Genomic DNA, 20704 nt, shown 5'->3' with positions numbered 1-20704 from the left:
CAGAACCCAGCTTCTTTGGACAAAGCTGACCAGAAAGAAGTAATAACATGAGGGTGGCTGGAAAGAGGCCAGAGCTCGAGCCTGAGTTTCTCCTAGCCTCAGAGAGTGGGGTTGGGGTAAGGTGGCTGTGGGGGCTCTGCAAAGGGGGCATGACCATCTCCTTTCTGCAGTTAAATGTACAGGTTACTCAAAATCCTGGACAAACTTGGGCTTTGCCCTGCATCCTTTCTCTAACCCTGACAGCAGAGGCTGGCAGAAAAAGATGTGTGATCATGAGTTTAAAATATAGATGAGGCCCTTTTGGAGCCCAGATCTCATCTTAGCTCTTTCTTCCCATGTCTCTCCTGATATCCCCACGACAAACCTCCACCTCAATCCACACTGCAGCCAGCGGATGGTACTTTGATGCTACATTCAATTCTGCCTCTACCTCTTCAGTCTTCTACTTCCCTTCCTTCATCTTGACCATTTTGCTTACTGCAGTCTTGAAAGTCTGGCTAAGTACAGGCAGTAAATGCTGCTGTACATTTACCTACCCAACCTTTTGAGCAAGCCTTATGTCCATTACATTCCTATAGAACTTTAGAGAGAAGTCACCTGCACTTCAACTCTGAAACTGTGAAAGAGAGAAAACATCAGGAAGACATCAGAATCTAGGACCAACATCCATTTGGCTTTGGAGAGCAGCTGGCTCAGTGACTGAACAAAGTGGATTTCATTTTATGCTGTGATTGCTTTTGATGGAGACAGAACTGATCACCGGGGGAAAGACTGGATAGTTATACCTGCTCTGAGATGTGGTTAGAGTACTCCCCATCCATTGCTAGTGCCAGGTGTGCTGTGCAGGTAGATAGTGGAACTAGGGCTCTCTTTCCTCTAGCAAATTGCATTAAGATTACAACAGTACAGAGCAAGTGGCACAAGGATACATTCAGTATCTCACAAAGCTAAGGTCAGCTGCAGTGCACAGCATTTATATTTCCTCTTGTGAAAACAGAGACAGAAACAGAAAAATGAAGCTGGAGGGGCTAGGTATGGTAAATGCCTGGCAGCAGAAGGAACAAGCATGGGAGGTAACACCTAATCCCACAGGAGCTAGTTAGTGTTACTGTCCCAGCTGGTATCTCCCTCTGGCCTCTACAGCTCTGCCTGAGAGCATCAGTCCCAGCCTCTCCGGGGTTATGCTTTGTGACAATAAGTGCATGCCTTGGTGGCTACAGGAGAGAACCAATCTGTGGGCTCATCTCAAAGAGCAGCTCTGTCATGCATAATACTGTTGACTTTAGTCATAACGCTCAGACAAGTAGAGACTCCATCATCTGGCTGCACACAGAAGAAAAGTAATAAGATTGCTTCACTTCCCTGATTTATAGAGGAAATGGAAGAGCTCTGATTTATTAAAACAAAAGAAGTATTTCCCCAACATAAGGAACTGTAGAACTTCACTCAGCCAAACATTTCTCAAGCCACAAGAAGACAAAGAAGTAGGAAGAGACTATGAATCGAATTATTTTTTTATCTCTCTTCTCTAGCTATATCTGTGCCTTCCATCTGCAAGACTCTCCTCCCTGTTCAGCCATTCAGTTTACAGAACAGAAACATCTGAAAAACTGAACTGAAGGATGTTACACTTGTGTTCCAAAAATGCCTATAACATCCCCATTTTTTAATTACCCAACAACTTGTTCAAATATTTAGTATACGGTGCATTTATTTTGCCCAACTCTGCACCAAAGCCCATGACAAATAATGGTGAAGATCATTCTTCTCCTTCTGTGGGGAAGAATTTTCCTCAAAGGTAAATTTTGCATTGAATTATAATTTAGGTCAGAAAGTTGTGTGACATTCAACTGTCAGTCATAGACTACTCTGCTGAGAACTCAACAGAAATGACAAACTACAAAATGAAGTCAAATAATGATCATGCTTTAAGGAATTAGTGACAACAAATCAAATTTGATAGCAGCAGAGCAGGATAAGAAGTAAATGCACAAAATCATAGAATCATAGAATGTCAGGGGCTGAAAGGGATCTCCAAAGCTCATTTAGTCCAGCCCCCCTGTGCAGAATCACCTAGAGCAGATCACACTGGAACACATTCAGACAGTTCTTGAATATCTCCAGAGAGGGAGACTCCACAACCTCGCTAGGCAGCCTGTTCCAGTGCTCTGTCACCCTCACAGTGAGAAAAATTCTTCCTCAGGTTCACATGGAACCTCCTATGCCTCAGCTTCCACCCATTGCCCCTTGTCCTATCACTGGACATCACCGAGAAGAGGCTGGCTCCAGCCTCCTGGCACTCACCCCTTATATATTTATAAACATAAATGAAGTCTTCCCCTAGTCTCCTTTCCAAGCTAACAAGCCTCAGCTCCCTCTGGCTCCCCTCATAAGGAAGATGTTCAACTTCCTTAATCATTTCTGTGGCTCTGTGCTGGACTCTCTCAAGCAGCTCTGTGTGCTTCTTGAGCTGGGCAGCCCAGAACTGGACACAATACTCCAGATGAGGCCACACCAGGGCAGAGTAGAGGGGAAGAAGAACCTTCCTTGACCCACTTACCACAGCCCTTCTAATACACCCCAGAATGTCATTGGCCTTCCTTGCCACTAGAGCACACTGCTGGCTCATGGCCATCCTTCCATCCAGCAGGACTCCCAAGTCCTTCTCCCCTTTACTGCTCTCCAGCAGGTCAGTCCCCAACCTGTGCCGATACATGGGATTGTTCTTTCCCAGGCACACAACTCTGCACTTACCCCTCTTGAGCTTCATTCAATTTCTCCCTGCCCAACTCTCAGCCTAGTTTCCTGAGGGGCAGCACAACTCTCTGGTGTGGCAGCCACTCCACTCAGCTTGGTGTGTACTCCATGCCCTCATCCAGGTCGTTAATGAATACATTGAGTAATACTTGTCCCAGTATTGACCCCTGAGGGACACCACTAGTTACAGGTCTCCAGCTAGACTCTGCCCCACTTACCACAACTCACTGACTTCTTTCCTTTAACCAGTTCCCAATCCACCACACTACTTGATCATCCACACCACACCTCCTCAGTTCAGCCAGAAGGATGCTGTGGGAGACAGTGTCAAATGCTTTACTGAAATCAAGGTAAAGTTTCTACCTTGATAGCAGTGCTTGGATACTTTCTGGTAAGCAGAGAGAAGATCTAAGACTGATCTGAGAGAAGAGACCCCTCTGTTCTCTTCTAACACTCTTTGTTTTTTACTTTTTACAGGTCAGCAGATCTGCTTCCATTCCCTTCCTTTCCTCTCAAACAATATTTTTCTCTTCAGTGAAATCACACTTGGAATTTCGGACATTCACAATCCCCCTAGTGAATCCCCCTCAAAGTTTGACACATTGAAACTCTTCCCTTACTGCCATCTCTCAACTTTCCCTCACTAGATTACCCAACATTCCAAGCCCTGTGTTCCAAGACTCCTATTCTTTCTTTGTTACTCTTGTCAAGTTAATTAGTGGAAAAGCAGGGATAAATATACATGACTAAATTGCTTCCAGAGCCAGCTTCCCTCTAGAACAATAGTAGCAATGCTGGGGCCAAGCAAACAAAGTCTGCTAGAGAGCAGCACTGCCAGCTGCTACAGGGCTTTTTGGCTCTGCTGGAGGCCCATGCAAGAATGATTATCCTTGTTCTAGAGCTGAGCTGGCTTCATTTATTTGCCCTGTTATATGAGCTAATACAGGAAAAAGAGATGTTGCCTACACAGCTGAGCTGGAACCACTGCAGTGCAGGTTAGCTTTGGAAGTAGCAGCACTACCTCTGGTGCCATCAGGCAAAGACACGGGGGTGTAGGTGTCAAAGATTTATGTATAGTACCAATAGTGTTTAGATTGTTAAAGGTCTGTGGCATCCATGCTGCTGTGGTGATATCATTTAGTTGTCTTCAGCAGTGAGACCACTTAGAGGAAACTCTTCACCGTGTTTGTCTTAGCACTTGTCCTGGCCATATAACAGTGTTGAAAGCAGGTCCCAAAGTACAACCAGTGAATAATTCAACAAAAAGCTTGGGAAATAGCAATAGTAGGAAGCAAAGAACCCACATGTACACAAAAAATTGTTCACCATCCTATGCATATTTTGGAAACAATAAAAAATGTATTTAATTTCAGCCCTCAGGTGTTCATAGGAATTAAATTTCAACCATAATTATTGCATAAGTTGTTTATAGTGAAGTAGAGGACCCAATGTAGTGGTAAAGGAACAAGTAGCTGTGAGTAAACTGTGCTGACAGCCTTCCAGCTGGATCAGTGTTCATTTTCCTGTGCAGTTTTGGGACAGATTAAATATGTGAGGCTGCACTCTACGGAGACTACTGTCTCTTGTCCTAAGAAGACACCATGGACACTTAACACCATGCAGCAGGGGAAGGATATCCTCCAATATTGATATAATTGTGTGATTCCAACTGCCAGACATGTCGGACCCCTAAGCCACCAGGCTGGGCATGACTAGTAAAGGGGCTTTGTAGCAATGCTGTGACACCTGGTGTGTCAGCTAGAAAACATCATCAAACAATGTCACCAATGAGATAATTGCTCTTACCAGTCCCACTGATGATATGGAAGTATGAGTCAGCTTTTTCTCAGAGACATAGTACTTGAGATACCAGACCTGTGGTGCATAGTTTCACTTCTCCTGGGAGAACATTATCCCCAGCAGCAGTGGCCTTCTGTTGTTCACAAACCTCTGCTTATCTGCAGACTCCTGTATTATTCACACATCCACAGCAGCCAGGGTCAGGTCTGGTGGCAGTGAGTCAGGGAGGACACACATCTTGTATTTCACAGCAGGAACATGGACAACCTGCTGCTGGGCAGCCTCCTCAGCGTGTCAGATGAACTGTCCTGAAGAAGAGAAGTTATATGCAACTGAGTAAGACTTGACAGCTCCTCAGGAATAGGAAATAGGAAAGCAGATGGATTGTAAAGAGTTGGGCACTAATTGTCTTAGGCTGTGGCTCCAAGGGTTCAGGTACCTAGCAGTAGGAACAAGTGCCACAGCTGGATGGTGAAGGGCACTGGAGTACTACAACTCATTTGACTGCTTCAGATTGTTCCTGAAGTGTTTGGGAGATAAGTTTGTTTGCACAGACTGTGCCAGAGCAGACATTTACTATCCTCTCTGTGCTAGTACTGGATGTGGGATAACTCAGAGAGGCATGTAAAGCATTGTCAGTATGAGTCATGTTTTGGGTGCTGCAGCTAACTGGGCTGAAATGTGTCTTCCTGCCTGGTCCCAGTCAGCTTTCTTTTCCCGAGTGTTGTAGTGGTTCAGTATTAGTAAGCAGAACCAGAGCCTTACAGACAGCAAAGAGCAAATAACCTCAACAAATGAGTACCGCCAGATACCACAATAGGATTTGGCCACAGTAGTTTCAACACCTCCAACGTGGTAAAATAAATCAGTGACTGTTTGTATTAGCTGATCAGTTGACATAAATGATATCAATTATCCCAGCTTCATTTAGCCTCCTTGTTGTCACCACTTCTAGACCCCCAGGAATAATGGTATTTCAGTAACAAGTAAACTTTTGCAACGCTTGACAAAGTGAGATCTCCTTGGAAAGAGATCCCTTTTCAAAAGCAATCACAGCTTTAAACATGAGGTGGTGGCTCATAACCTTCTTACAAAAAGCCTGTAATAATTAACTGGCAGATTCAGCCCCACCTCATTCAATTATAAGAAAGCAAGTGGGCTGCAAAGAAAACCTGCTTAGAAAGTCTCCCAGCAGGCACTTTGGTTACTACCCAGTGTGAGTTACAAATTGGGTAATAGGAAAAGCAAAGAAATAACAGGATTTAACAATGTCAGGCCTAAGCTAGAATTAGTCCACTTCTTATTAAAATCATGTTAACATAAAGGCAAAACCTCAGCATGGCTTGTTTAAGTGAGCTACCTGGTAGCACAGACTTCAGAACACTGTTTAAGTTGCATTGCAATACAATCTGTCTCTGAAGCAGAGTCTTCAGCAGGCTTACCTAAGTAAGATGCTTTTTAAAGCATCAGAGCTTAAACAGATCTAAAGACTGACTTGCTTAAAAATGAATGTTAATCCTTGGGAACAGGTAGATTGCATTTAGCATTCATGCAAAGCCTACCCTTCCTCAGCCCCTCCAGCACTTCTATAATTGAATAAACACTGCTGACTTAAACCATCAATAACCAAGAGCTACAGACTTGGCAGAAAAGGCAGACCTCACAGAAAGCTGTGAGCATCTTCTTGGGCGTGCAGAGTTTTCAGGGATTTGTCCATTTCCTGCATTAACACAATGCATCATTTTGGTCATGCTTGCTTGCTCCTAAACAGCTTCCTACCTAAATGATGTCAGTGCACTACTGCCATGTCTTTTGGAGGCTACAGCATTAGCAGACAGCACTGAACCACACTCTCTTTGCAGATGCTTTCATCATGACGCTGCTGCTCCTGTGCTGGAGGTTTCTGCCTAACAGCAAATCCAGTGAAGGGGCTCCTCAGATTCACCCATGCAAAGGCATCTTCATGAAGCTGGTTTGAAGCTGGACTGTGCTAACCTTGGGGATTTTACACCAAAGCAGATCAAGAAGCACTCACATATCTGACTGTGCCTCGTGATGAGCTGGATGGGATCATTCAAGTCTGAATGGGAAAAAAACGTTGTTTTCTTTGTTCGAAGTTAGAGCCCTGAAGCCCCTTGAATATGGAATGGTGAAAACCATTCAAAGACTGTTCTCTGCTCACATTCCACAAACCATTTACAAGCTCAAGATGCCCACAGCATTTAGCCTGCCATTTGATGCATTTATTGCTCTGACATTTTTCTCTTCCCTCCCCATGCTCTTTGTGAAAGCAGGTGATCAGAAATATCTTGTACTGGGTTTGTGTGGCCAGGTTTACTAGCCAGGGGCTATAGGGGTGGCTTCTGTGAGATGCTGCTAGAAGATTCTGTGTCCAAACACCAATCAGCTCCACGACAGACCCACAGTTGGCCAAGGCTGAGCTAGCAAGTAGTGGTAGTATCACTTCTGTGATAACTAACATGTTTAAGAGGGGCAAAACTGCACAACAGCATTTGTAGGTGGAGAGAGAGAAGTGAGAATATGTGAATAAAACAGCTCTGAAGACACCAAGGTCAGTAAACAAGAAAGGGAAGGATTTAATTTGTCATCAATTAATAAAATGCATCAAGAATCCTTTTTGCACATCTTTGCAGTCAGCTGTACTGTGAACATCTGTGCCATCTGCAGACATTGCAACTTCACTCTCTACCCTTTTGCTATGTAACTTGTAAACATCTGGTCCTGCACAAACCCTAGCACAGGTTTCCAGGGTGGTGTTGATGATCTGGTAGCCAACTCCTGCTGCAAAACTTGGCCATTTATTCCTCTCTTTTCCTTCCTAGCATTTATCTGGGGGGTGTGTGACAGTTTATAAGGACACATTCTCTCTTTTCAAGTGGCTTAGTTTCTTTGAGAAGCTTGTTGGAACTTTGGCAGTCAAATTATATTATATCATATAAATCACTCTTCTTTACATGCTCACTGACTTTTAAAAAGACCCTAATAAACTGGTAACTCAAAAATTTCATTTATAATAAGCATCTCAACCTTTTTCCAGTGTCTCTTACTTTGCCTTCATGTCTGTTAAATGTAGTCATTGTCTTAGTGGAAAGGAATTTACCTTGTACAGGTAGAAATGGAGATTGGAGGCTGGTTTGGTTTGTTGGAGGAGATTTTGCAGATGAATTGGGATGACTAGGCCTGACTGAATGACTTCAGACTCTCAAAGGATGTTTTTTCTGGAAATCAGCACCTGGAAAACTCACTATTATCTATCTGCTTCTAATTAATTACAAGGAGATGGACACTGAATGGACCACCAGCTGTGCCACATGAGGAGGTATCTTCTCTACCTATCATAAGGGTTGTCCAGACATGGGGAGTGAGAGAGAGCTCTGCAAAAATGCTGTTCCCTGTTTTCAGCATACACTGTTTGTCTCCATACCAACCCACTGAGTTTAGAAACAAAAGGAATATTTTTCTGCTAACATTTATGCTTGGTAGCAACAGCAACATGGATCTGCCTGGGAAAGACTGTGAGTGAATATTCATAAACTGGTATCTGTTCTCTCTAATGAAAACTGAGAAAAACCTTTCCCAAACCAAAAGATTTTCCAGCATGGTTACTAGTCTGAAGGTGAATCTGTCTTCTTATCTTTCTGCAATCATAGCTGAGGAAACCTTTCCTTGGTCAGGAAACAATAACCTCTGTGTCACCATTACGGAGGTATCTGCAGCATGGCAGGAGGCTTTCTCTTTAGGAATTCTAATCGAGTGCTGTGCCCTGTGTAACACTGAGACCAAAAGTTAGAGCTTGAGGTCACTTGACACAGATTCAGAGACTTTCAGGGCAGATTGAAGAGCCTTCAGACTGTAGCATCCCATTTGAAATGCCTGCTGCACCTGCTGCAAAGAGGGAACACGTTGGGTTTTTTTAGTGCTTGGAGATGTTAAGCTGTGAAGCAATTCCTTTTGTGTGCTTTGCATGTCCATGTGAGTTCAGACAGAACAGTGCACACCAGCCCACCAGCTGTGAGGGGCTCTGCCTGATGGGTCCAAGGGACCATTCTGCAGCCTGCCTGTGCTTTCATGAATATTCTTCACTGTCTACCTGTAGCACAGAGTGGATGATCTATATGAGAGCCTTCACTGACAGGACCAGATAGATTTTCTGTGCACTGTCCAGAGTTTTTCCCTCGGTAAGACTTTATTCTTCCTTCAAGCTGTGCACTTGGTGTGAATGCTTTGCCTTTCAGAATTAGCAGCTCCATTATCTGAATGGATTTGTTGTGGATTTCAGAAACAGCTGAGGAGAATGAAGTACAAGATGCTTATTCAGTAACCAAGATGTGGCTTCACTAAGTGAATAAAATAAGAGTCTGTCATCCTTGATGTATATCAACCCAAATATCACCAAATGTGCATACACACATTCTGGAGACCATCTTGGACTACAAAAAGAGAGAAATGAAGTGGGTAAGTGACAATGCAGTGCTGTAGTTAAGAATGAGTTAAAATGTAATGTTAAAAATTTTGTGTAGAAAGGCTTAGGGTCTTGCTGAATGTGGAAGTTTGAGCCACTGAGAACAGATGAGCACAAATAGACAGATACATCTAAATGTTGACATATTAGAGCAGGATAAAGAGAGAAGCCAGAAAGCAAGGAGGATCTGAACACTGGTGACACTGTCTTTGCTCTCTCTGTGCATGTGCCTCATTGTTGATTATTAAGCTCTCTCAGGTAAGTGCAGCACAAACCCATTCAAATAACCAGAGGTAAACACAGCCTGGATAACTGTACTTCAAACTCAGTGCAGAGGGAACCCATCCTGATGCATGTGCCTGTTTGTTTTTACATTACTGAAATGAGAGACAATCCAGCACAAAGCAACAACCAAGTAGATGATTTAGACAGGGACAGTCCTGAGAGAGCTTCTCCAAGTCACTAACAGTGGTTGTGCAGCAAGAACCCATCCCTCTGCTGCTGTAGACTGGCATAGCTTCTCTGAAGCTAATGTTAGCTAAGCATCAACTGTTGCAAAAGAAGTTAGGCAAAAAGTAATCAAAGACTGAGGATGAAGTAAAGAGGCTTCTTAGGCCTTGGTTTATTCATGTCGGTAGCCTCAGTGCAAACACAATTGATGTGTTTGCTTACTCCACCCAGATACACAGATTACCTTTAAGTAGATGCTTAATATGCAGAATAATACCTGTACCAGTTGTAGATGGAGGGAACAGTTCAGTGGATTAAGAGAAGAATGTTCCAGGCAATAGAGCAGCACTTGCTGCTGTGTAAGAAATTTGCAGTGGTTTCCACTGGTACCCTTTCCACTGGCTCAGGTACCACCAGGAGGTAACAAACAAGTAAGGGTGGAGCAGAGCTACACCTTGTCACACTACGGATTCTGAGACAGTGTCACTTACTTGATGTAGGAAATGGGAGCTTGCAGTACTGATGATGAAAGACTGAGGCACCCAGTGCCAATATAAACTATCCTGGGTTTTACTAACAGCTCCTTTTCTTCATTTCCAGAGAAGCATTTCCAAGACACAAGATTTGTATCTTGCTGCTGCATGCTTTGTACACACAGTGCTTAAGGGATAATCCTCAATGCACTGTAGTATACGAAGCAATAAATGGCTGCTGAGATTAATAGACTGAGCAAAGCTGAAGCATTTAATCAATCTCCAAGAAAAAAAAAAAAAAGTGCTCATTGCCAGAATATTACAGGCAGGAGAATTTATTCCTATGTCCTAACAGGGAACAGCAAAATTTCTATTCACCAGTGAGGATTTAACTGCTGAGCTGTCTTCTGTTTTAACAGGACACCTCAGCACAGGGTGGAGATGAAGGGACTGACCACAGTCCCAACCAAGCAGGAGACTTGTAGAGGCTTAGTCACGAGTGGTTAAGCATGCCATGGGTAAAGGTTGCTATGGTTTATGTGCATGAGATAATATTCTAGTTGTTTGTGTCATGACAGTTCTAAGACAGAAGAATAACAAGTATCAGAGACTCTCCCTAGTGTAAGAAAGAGCAGAATATGAGAGACTTTGAATTTTTTTTTAATCCAGCCCAACTGTGACATAATTTACAGCATTGCTCTAAAGTTCTTAATGGTGGATCAGCAAGCATTAGTGAATTGAGATTTACTCGGACAGACTCTGATGGACAGGTAGGTGGCAGAATGCTGACATGAGTAAGGAGCTCCTGTCCAGCAGGGAGGTCTTGTATGAACGTGACCTATGAACACCTCACCAGCACAGAGGTCAGTGGTCAGGCCTTCTGACTTCACAAGTTGTCTGTTAGCTCCCATTTTCCCACAGAAACACATTTGTTGACCTGCCTTAGAGGATATCACACTCCTTGTCTTGGCTTGAGCTGCCAAAACAATCCAGACTTCTGCAAGTCTCTCTCAAGAAACTTATATTTCATGGTAATGATGAAAGTAAATATGTGAGCCTTGAGAGGGCGGGAAGGAGGAGAAGGAGGTAATATCTTTCCCTACACCTCTCTTCTTTACTCACACACTTTCTCCTCTATCCTTATATATTTGTGCTTTACCAATATCTGATTAAACAGAGAGTTAGCATTTTCACTATGACATCACTTGTTATTTAACCTGGTCTGAGAAATGCCAGTGCAAGGGTGGATGCCCTGAGATGTGCTGGTAGTGCATGCCATCTCACACTGGACTCTTACCTCATCTCTGTTTGCACCTCTTCTCCAGATACCATACATTCTCCTTCTCCCTTCCTCCAGACTTTCATTGCTGGTTAACCTAGCTCTACCTGTCCCCTTACGTGGTCTGTTCCAGCCCTTCTTTATACATTTTAGGGAATCAATGCTAAACATTTTGAGACAAGTCATACAAGTTAAAGGAAATACCCAATCAGTGGTCACTTGAAAACCTCCTCCACAAACTGTTGATGCTTACCAAAGGCTGTGAGAGAGCTGCAGATCCTGCTTCAAGCTCAGGTGTTTCTGAAAGCAGATCAATAGACTGGACTGGATCCAAGTCAGGTTTCTAATACTAATCTTTTCAGTTTCACAGAGAGGGGAAAAACTCTAAAAGCATAACAAAGAAGATAATGGCTGTTCATTTGTAAGGACTTTGAAAACAAACAAACAGACAATAAGCAAAACCAGATTTACCTTGCCATAAATCCAAGGTAATCTGCTTTTCTCTAGCGTCTTTGTAATGAATTCTCATTAGTTTACAGATCTAAGTGGCACTTAAGTGGATAAAGTTACATGCCATGATTTATCTTTTGTCACTCATCTGATGGATGCTCATGGTGTCTCTAGGATCTTCTTACATCTGGACTCCATGTGCCTGAAATCTGTATTAACTTTCAGTCTTCCATAGTTTTGCTAAGTCATGATGATTTTAAATGAGTGTAGTTAAGAAATGGTTTATTAGAGCAATGCACTGACCAATCTGAACTGCACACTAACAGAAAATTATCCTAGTAGGTTAAATGGAAGGAAGGGTTTTCTTAAGGCTTTACCCCAGGTTTCATTTAGGAAGGTTTTATGCTGAGGAGATTCTCCAGATTTTATTTACCTCAGCATAAACTGGGAGTATTGGCAGGTACTTTGTTTCCATCTGTAAAAGGCCTTCTCCAGACACATTTCCAGAGCAGAAGGAACTCTATACTTATCTTTAATGAATGTGGCACAGTAGGAATAGTTGTGAATTTTATTTCTTTCACAGGAGAAACACATGAAAGCCTTTTGGAGCTTTCTGGAGCCAATTAACTTCATCAATCCTTATCACTCCCAATGCTACGATTTTTAAGGGACAAATTACAGCAATTGGCACTGCTAACTTGAAATGGCCTAATGTTGCATCTTGTTATTTTCTAGATCTGAAAAAAAAAATAGTTTAAAAGTGCATTGCAGACTTGCATTTTGCAGGTTCTCTGAAAAGCTCTGTCACAAAAATTTGCATATGTTCCTGTGAGAACTTAAGGGATGGAAAATGTCATGCTAATGTAAAGAAACAGATTTTGGCTGTGACAATCCATGACTAATTTGAAGGAATATTACCAATTAATTTGAACTCTAAGCTTGACCTGCCTCAACATTATTTTGCTGTGACAAGAAATGTGGTTTTCATCTTCAAATCACATTTTAACCTTCCTCCTTCTCCCCTTTTTTTAAGGAAAAGGAAGGAAGGAAGGAAGGAAGGAAGGAAGGAAGGAAGGAAGGAAGGAAGGAAGGAAGGAAGGAAGGAAGGAAGGAAGGAAGGAAGGAAGGAAGGAAGGAAGGAAGCTAGCTCTGATGGTATAATCATCTAAATTCATGATATCTGAAGTGCTGTCACAAAGAGAAGAACTCTCCACGTGGAGAAAACAAATTAACAAATAGAACCCAGTCTAAATCTTTATCTCTTTGAGTAAAGCTATTTAGATAAGAGTACATATCCTGTTTTCTATGATTTCCAGAGTGCTGTTGACTTTACTGATTATACTGCAGATATTTATGAAAAAACAAACAAACAAAAAAACCCAAAAACCCCAAACCAAACCAACCTTCAAATTATGCTTTTGACATATAGTGTCCCATCACCTTGCCAAAAAAAAGAGAAGGGAAAACATTATTCCTGCTGACTTCACTAGGAAGAGCAATTAGGTACTTGAAAGAGTAGATAACAGTGTCAAAACTGAGGTCATTCAGCCTTTCCCACATATTTAAAGGACAGCCTTGCACTCTCTCTCCCTCTCTCTCTCTGACAAAGCCATCATTTTTTCTGATTTCTTGAAGATGTTCTTCAATATCTACAGCAAGAGAAGTGGATATGGATTTGATATTGCCCTCTGCAGAAATTGACAATACAGTAAAGCCAAGTGTGAAGCTCCCTTCAGCCAGAAAAATGACATTTCACTGAGGATTAGCATTTTTATGCCTACTTTGCAAAAGATGTAATGCAGTGAGTAAAGGGTGATGTGGCACCAGAGAGATTTCCCAATTAGCTGTCTTTATTCACTCAAAGAACCAAGAGCAAGTCCCATTCTGTGCTAGTGCAGATAATTTTCAATAAATAATTGGGTTTAAGATGGAAAGACATCTTCCCAGTCTTTAAAAGACATCTATGTGGCCATCTAATTGCTCCAAGAAGAGTTTTTTGTGATCTAAGATTTCCTGTTCTTAGCTTGATCATCTTTCTTCTTGACCTGTTGTTTCCTGAGACTAAAGTATTCCCTTCTTTCATTTGTGCTGGTGGCTTGCTAATAGTTACAAACTTTCTTGTTTCCCCCTTGAGTTTTCACTAAGCTAGGCAATACAAAACATACCTTATACATTCTTCACGTAGTACAACTCATTTTCCAGGTTGCCATGATTTAGCCTCAGACAGCAACTAACCTCCAGACGGCTGCTTGCTCACTCCCTGTGGTGGGATGAGAGAGAGAATTGGATGGATAAAAGTCAGAGAACTGTTTGGTTGAGGTAAAGGTAGTTTAATTTTTAAAGCAAAAGCTGTGTAGCTGTGCAAAGCAAAACAAGTAGTTCGTTCACTGCTTCCCATCAGTCATCTCCAGGGAAGCAGAGCTCCATCGCGTGTAATGCTATTGGCAAAGACAAATATTACCACTCCAAAACATGTGCCCTCATCCTCCTCCTTCCCCCAGCTGTGTGTGCTGATCACCATGTCATATGGCCTGGAATATCCCTTTGGTCAGTTACAGTCAGCTGTCCCAGCTGTGTCCCCTCCTACTTTATTGTGCCTGCTCAGCAACAGCTGAAACATCTCCTTGCTATCAACACTGTTCCCAGCACAAATCCAAAGCAGCCCTATACCAGCTACTTTGGAGGCAATTAACTGCATCCTAGCCCAAATGAGAACACAGGTCTAAAAGAATTTTAGTTGCCCTGGACCATGTTTTTTTGATTCTTTATGTGTGCAGAGATTTTTCACACTGCACGACTTGGAACAGGTGTGGCTCATAGTTCCAGGTGTGGCTGCTACTTAAGCCATGCATAATCATCTTAAATTGAGACTTGCATAAAATCATCTCTTTTGATGTATAACCATGAATATCTTTGAAAGCTACAATCTAGTTGTCATTACTGAAATTGGTGGGATAAATCCCATGACTGGAGTGTGGCTATGGATGGCTGCAGGCTGTTCAGAAGGGGCAGGCAGGGAAGAAGGGACACAGGGATCAACACTCTTCATCAAGAAATTGATTGACTGTGAAGAACTGTGCCTGAAGAGGAGACATGAGCATCTTGAAAGCTTATAGGTAAGAATTAGAGACCTTGTAGTTGGTGTCTGCTACAGGCTACCTGAATGAGGGGAGCCTATTGACAAAGCTTCATACTCCAGCTACAGCAGGCTTTGAGCTCACAGGTTCTCATCCTGCTGAGGGACTTCAACTGGAGACATCTGCTAGAGAAGTAGCATGACAAGATGTGGGGAATCCAGGAGAGTCCTGGAATACAGAGGATAGCTTCTGAAGCCAGGTAGTAGACAGCCCTACCAGAAAGGATGCAGTGCTGGACCTGATGGCCACCAGGAAGCACACAGCATTTCCATCTTGTTGCCCTCCATGGGACAGAGGTACATGGAATGGAAATACATGGCCAATTACTGATATTTGTTACTTGCTCTTGTGTTTATAAGGCTGCTGCCTTCCTCTTTACAGCCTTCCTCTGGCACCTGCCATTGTTATTTCCATCGGTCTAGAGAAGATGTGACATCACCAGTCAGTTTTCCCAACCCATTAGGCCAAAAGGATGTAGATTAAATCTGCCTCTGCCCAGGGATGGATCTCAGTATCTTACAGTGTGTCACAGCCCACAGAGCAGCCCTGTTGGTGATGGAAAGGCTTCCCCTAAACTGAGCAGGAGAGCTGCAGTTTCAAACAGCAGCTCAGGCAATCAGTTCCACTTAAAGATTAATTGGGTAACAAAACTCCAGGTATTACTGAGTTCCCATTCTAGTGAGTGAAAGGCAGAAAAAGAAAAGCTACTTCCAAATACATCAGATCTATTTACATTAATATTATTAATTAGGATAATCAGGCAAAGCAAACCAAGCTTTTATTACCTGAAGCAGCAGTTTGGGAGCAACTGGCATTTATTTCTCATTGCTTAAGCAATTGATACAAGCTGAACCAATAACCTCATGTGAAAGGTACTGGAGCTGAACACTTGTGCAAAGTCTTATGGCCACAGGACAGATATATCTATGTGTTGTCCAGGGTAAGACTGCCTGAATGACTCTGAAAGGAGAAGGCTGCTGCCTTATATCCTGGCAAATAAATGTTCATTCGTCTCACTGTGAAGGTTTTATACCTCATATAAGTCAATGTTGAGGTAGTGTTGATGCAAGAACATCTCTTCAGTGCACCAGTGGGGTTACCACCTTTTGTGTGTTAAAAATGGACAGTGGACTTCAGAGGAAAACCTGCCTTTGCTTTGCTAATTCTTGCTCTCCCAGAAACACCAAGCAGGCACCTGGAGAAACTTCCCAATGTGACTGACACAGTCTTGTACCCACCAGCTGCACAGCACCTACAGAGAAGCTCTGTCAAATCCAGTTCTTTCTTTCCTGGATGTCAACCTTGCCCCAGTGCCTAGACGTAACACTTCTGTAGAGGAGATGGAAGAAGAAAACCTTTGTTCATGGCCTGGTGTGGACTTACTTGTTTAAACCTCAGAGGGAGATGAATTTACAGTGATAAATCTACTCAGGCATGGCAGTGGCTGAGGTGCTAACATTTTACTGCTGACACTGCCATGAGAGAACTAATCTGCAAAACAGAGCATCCTAAGCCACAGCAGCTCTTTGCCTCAAGGAACATGAGTCAGGGTGCTCAGATTGCACTGGTTTCTATTAATTGCCTACTTAACTCCAAAGAGGCAGACATGGCTATTTCATTTAAACTTAGGTGTTCACAAACTTAAAATAGAATAAAATATAGGTTATAGCAAGAGCTGCCTTAAAAACTCATTTGACTTCACGTCCCTGTGCTATAATGTGATGCAAGAACGAAACAATGGTAGATGTGGAGCCACAAATAAAAGACCTTCTCTTGAGCACCCCCTTTGCCCAAGTGTTCAAGCCTTACCCTTGACATTTATGCCACGGCCTTCACAGGGCAGACCTTGCCCAAAAGGTTTAAATTCTGTCTTACGTAAGCATAAAACCAAATTGCAACTAACACTGTATAAACTAGTAAGCTTACACTGTGTCCTGCTTCATTTCACTAAAAAGCCAGGAGTGCAAACACTTATCTGGGTGTAAAGAGGGTTTGAAAAGGCTACAGGAGAGATTTCCTGGGCATGCTCCTTATTTGCAGTTGCTGAATTCTCCTCCCACATAAACCCCATAGCTAGGGCCAGCTCTAGCAGAAACCAGTTATTAAAATCTGCTTTGTATTTCAGAGAATGCATGATCTTGGTCAGTAACACTCAGACTTTCTTTTATTGTGTGCTGCAAAAGCAGCCTGGGATGCCAGCTGAGTGCTGAGGCAGAGAGCAGGTATTTTCTGATTCATCAGTTGTTGCACTTAGTGGAGTGCCATGAGTTCCAAGTGAAATGTGCCTTGAGTGGTGCCTGTGCTTGGATATAACGACCTGTGCAAACAGCCAGAATTTCACACTGCAAAAGAAGCCTCCCATGAGCTATTAAGAGATGCAGTTGCTGAAAACAAACGCTGGGAGCTATTTTTAAGTGCCCTAAGATGCATTATTCAGACCTTAAAAGCCCTGCTTCCCTACAGTGTGGTGCAGTCACCGGCTGGTGCAGTGCTGTGTGAGAATACAGAACACTTCTGCACAGATATGATCTGGGCTGAGCAAAGGCTCTCCAATGCCACTGGTTTTACAGCAACTTGGGGACTGAGCCTTAGAGGTCTTCAGCCTCTGTCTATGAGAAATGAAGCAACAGCAGAAGCAGACTGCACTGACCTGTAGGAAACTCAGTGCTGGGGTGGTTTTTTTCCCACCACCTGCAAAAGCCCCTGACAATCCCACTTTACCCCAACAGGAAGACAGAGGAAGGAGAGGCAGATGGCAAGCCACAAGGAGGTGAGAACCACATGCTGCACTTTGGCACTCGGTGACAAGGACAACTTTACAGCAACCTAGTTTGTTTATAAACTGGATGAGGATTACTTGCCATTATTTTTTCCCCCCATCTTCAGTCAGATCATCAAAAGACATGCTAAAACCTATATAATTAATTAATTGCCTTAGCTCTGGAAATCTGTATTCCTAATGCTGATGAGACTTCAGAGAACCAATTTTAGTATAGTTAAGCCAGACATTGTTGTGTGATTTTGGGCTTTGTTAGTTTCAGCATGTAGGCTAGCTGGGGGACAAATTTCAGTACCCAGTAAAGCACCAAGGAGCTGCTCAGTCATCGCTGTTTACCTGGTTTGAGTGCCCCAGGAAGCTGCAGAAATTCAGCAGAGGTTCTGCATGTCTCTGCCTTCAAACAAAATCGTGTTTGATGGAGGCAGACAACTGGTAAGGGGACAGGAAATTTGACTCTGTTTGCTGAAAAATGCTTCTCCTGCCTGCTTGTATCCATTAAAATTAACTTGCTATCTAAATGGATCTTGTCTAAATTAATTGTGCTGTCTGTGTAGTGTTTCCCCAAGGAGTGCACCAAAATACTGTTACATCTTTGCCTGTTCTTGGCTGATTGAGATATTAATTATATTAATAACTCTAGGAAATAAAAGTAGGTTTCTGCTTGAATTCATGTGAGTAGTGGGGACTAATGCTTCATATATGGAGCTTGACAGTGGTCACTTTCCTGCCTGACCTGGTTCACCACTCCATAGTGCCCAAGACAGTTGAGGCAGGTGCACAGAAGATATCATGGACACAGCAGCTTACTTTCCTCCTTGGCTGGTGGCTGTTTGCTAACTTCACAAGGCCTGTCAGGATTTTTTTAGCTACTGACACTCTTGTCCTTCCTGTGGTGTGGAAAGCAAACACTTGAATCACAAAAGCTTACTTCAGCTCTGTGCTTAAGGGAAGGCAAAGGGCTATTTTCTCTGCCACTAGCTTATTTAGAACACTATCTGCTTATAAAATCATAACTGTTTAGTTGGAACAAGAAATGAGTACATAGTACTGTTTAAGAATGCTAAAACTACAAACTTAATAGTTGCAACAGCTATGTTATGCTGCTCACCACTGAACGCTTCATGTTCCTGCAACATGCCTATTTCCAGTGTGCCTGCTACTAAAAAATAAAGCAATTAAACTTTGGAAGAACAGAACTTACTTTGTGATTTAGCTATGGCCAGTGATACTCACATTGCAAAACTCAGACTTGATTTGAAAATACCCATCTTCCAGGAAAGTAGGTGCCATGATTGTTGCTATGTTTGGCCCGAAACTTTCTTTCTGTATGCTCTCCAAGCTTGTGTAATTTGTGTTCAAAGACTGGAAAGCACCCAGGTGCTTGCTTCTTAAAACAGGACAAACTCCCTCAGAGAGGTAGATCCCCTGGGATCTACCAAGCCCCTTGGTTTTCCATCAGTGGAGCCCACAGGAGGGAAGTGGCACTGTTTGTAGCATCTCAGAAGTTCTCAGACTCTGCTGTTGGCTCATCTGAATTAAATACAGAGCAACTCATTGACCTGGCTGCTGCTGCCTTGCCATTTTTGCTGCACTCTCTGGCTGGGCTTTGGCTGGGCTCTGGCTGAGCTGCATCTCCCTAACCTCACCTGCCACTCACCTTTGCTTCTTAACCTCTTGGCTGAACCTCTATTCTTCCTTAGGACTGGGGTAAGGTTGAGAGGGGCAGGGGGAAGGTGCAGGGGTGGTTGAGAGCCCCTCCTGAGGACTCAGGTTTCTGGGAGGGCTGTTGTGTTTCTGTATTACTTTTACCTTGTATATTTCTGTCTATAACTGTATATACTGTAAATATCTGCTTGTGTATTGTGCTACCTGTAAATAAATAGCTTCATTTATATTCCCAGAGCCAGCTGAGTCTAGTTGGGTATTTCTAAAAGTGTGTGTGGGGGCAGGTAACACCCAAACCACCACAACCTGCATAGCCAGCATGACATTGTGCTAAGACTGCACATCACAAGACATCCTGCCTACATCTGAAAGCCTCCTGCCAGGACGGGAAGTCCTGGAGACCCACAGATCATCCAGAGGAGCCAAGAGATAAGGTCAGAGATTGTCTGCCTCCTTTCCCAGCACTTTGTGAAGCCTGGGAAGAATCAGAAGCCTCAGCAGCTGACAAGTAACTATTCCCTGAAAGTGTTTGGGTACTGCATGAAGCTGTGGCGAGCCTCACTAATCAGGAGATAATTCAGTGAGTAAATGCTTAAAGCCTCTTGTAATTCACCATTGCCTTCTGCCATAAGCAGAAAAGGGCTCCTTAAGCTCATCTAGTGGGCAAGCAGTAACTGACCGCAGGAGCCTTCTCTTCCAGTTCAATAAATGTTTCTATATTCTTGCAAGTTATTTCTAGATCTGGTTGTTCCTCTGTATAATGTTTCCACGACCGTGTGAAGAACTGATTATTATTAAAAAATAGTGGTCAGGGGTGGTGAGAGTTTTGAATATGAAATTGAATAAACAATATTAAGTGTGGAAAAATGTCATCTCTCATCAATTAATTACCCCTCCATAACACGTAGCAGATGCTGTCAACTCTGCCAGTGGTATTGAGGCATATGGGAAGTTCTTTTATTTACATACTTAAAGTGTAAAGAACTTTGACACTTGAATGCAAAGGAGTTTGCTATAAGATACTGCAAATTCTAGAAGATGTACAGATAGCACTGAAGTTCTCAGACAGATGGAAGAGACTATGAGGGATGTTCTGTCTGTAGTCTACACAAAGAAGAAACAGATTTGACTCAGTATTAGCATCCAAATGTATTTTTTCAGATGCAATCTATTGACTGTGGCAGGGAGATCCTACCTTTAAATGCCACCATCCCACAAGCAACTCATTTTTGTGAAGAGCAAAACCATATTCAAGCCCTGATAACCCTGAAACTTGGCTTAGGAATGCTGTAATTAGAGCTTGTGTTTTGCTACTTCGAGCTTCAAATCTGCTTATCAAACCTGGAGACTTGGCTCTAAAACCAGCATTTGAGTTAAGATGCTGTGCAAGTTACACTTGAGATTTGTTAAAACAACCTAGCCAACTCTGAA

At 42.8% G+C, this 20704-nt stretch overlaps 1 long non-coding RNA gene across 1 annotated transcript; it reads right to left on the bottom strand.

Moving 5' to 3' along the window:
- Positions 1–4094: 4094 nt before the first annotated feature.
- LOC135189918 (uncharacterized) lies at positions 4095–14244 on the bottom strand. The gene is made up of 4 exons (XR_010308369.1): positions 14154–14244; positions 13858–13952; positions 11496–11626; positions 4095–4865 (listed from the first exon to the last, which is right to left on the bottom strand). It is a non-coding gene; the product is annotated as an uncharacterized LOC135189918 (long non-coding RNA).
- Positions 14245–20704: the final 6460 nt, after the last annotated feature.

Source organism: Pogoniulus pusillus, chromosome 34, assembly GCF_015220805.1.
Source record: "Pogoniulus pusillus isolate bPogPus1 chromosome 34, bPogPus1.pri, whole genome shotgun sequence".
NCBI classification, from domain to species: domain Eukaryota; kingdom Metazoa; phylum Chordata; class Aves; order Piciformes; family Lybiidae; genus Pogoniulus; species Pogoniulus pusillus.
The sequence above is the reverse complement of the archived record's forward strand: the minus strand, read 5'-3'. Positions and strand labels throughout refer to the sequence as shown.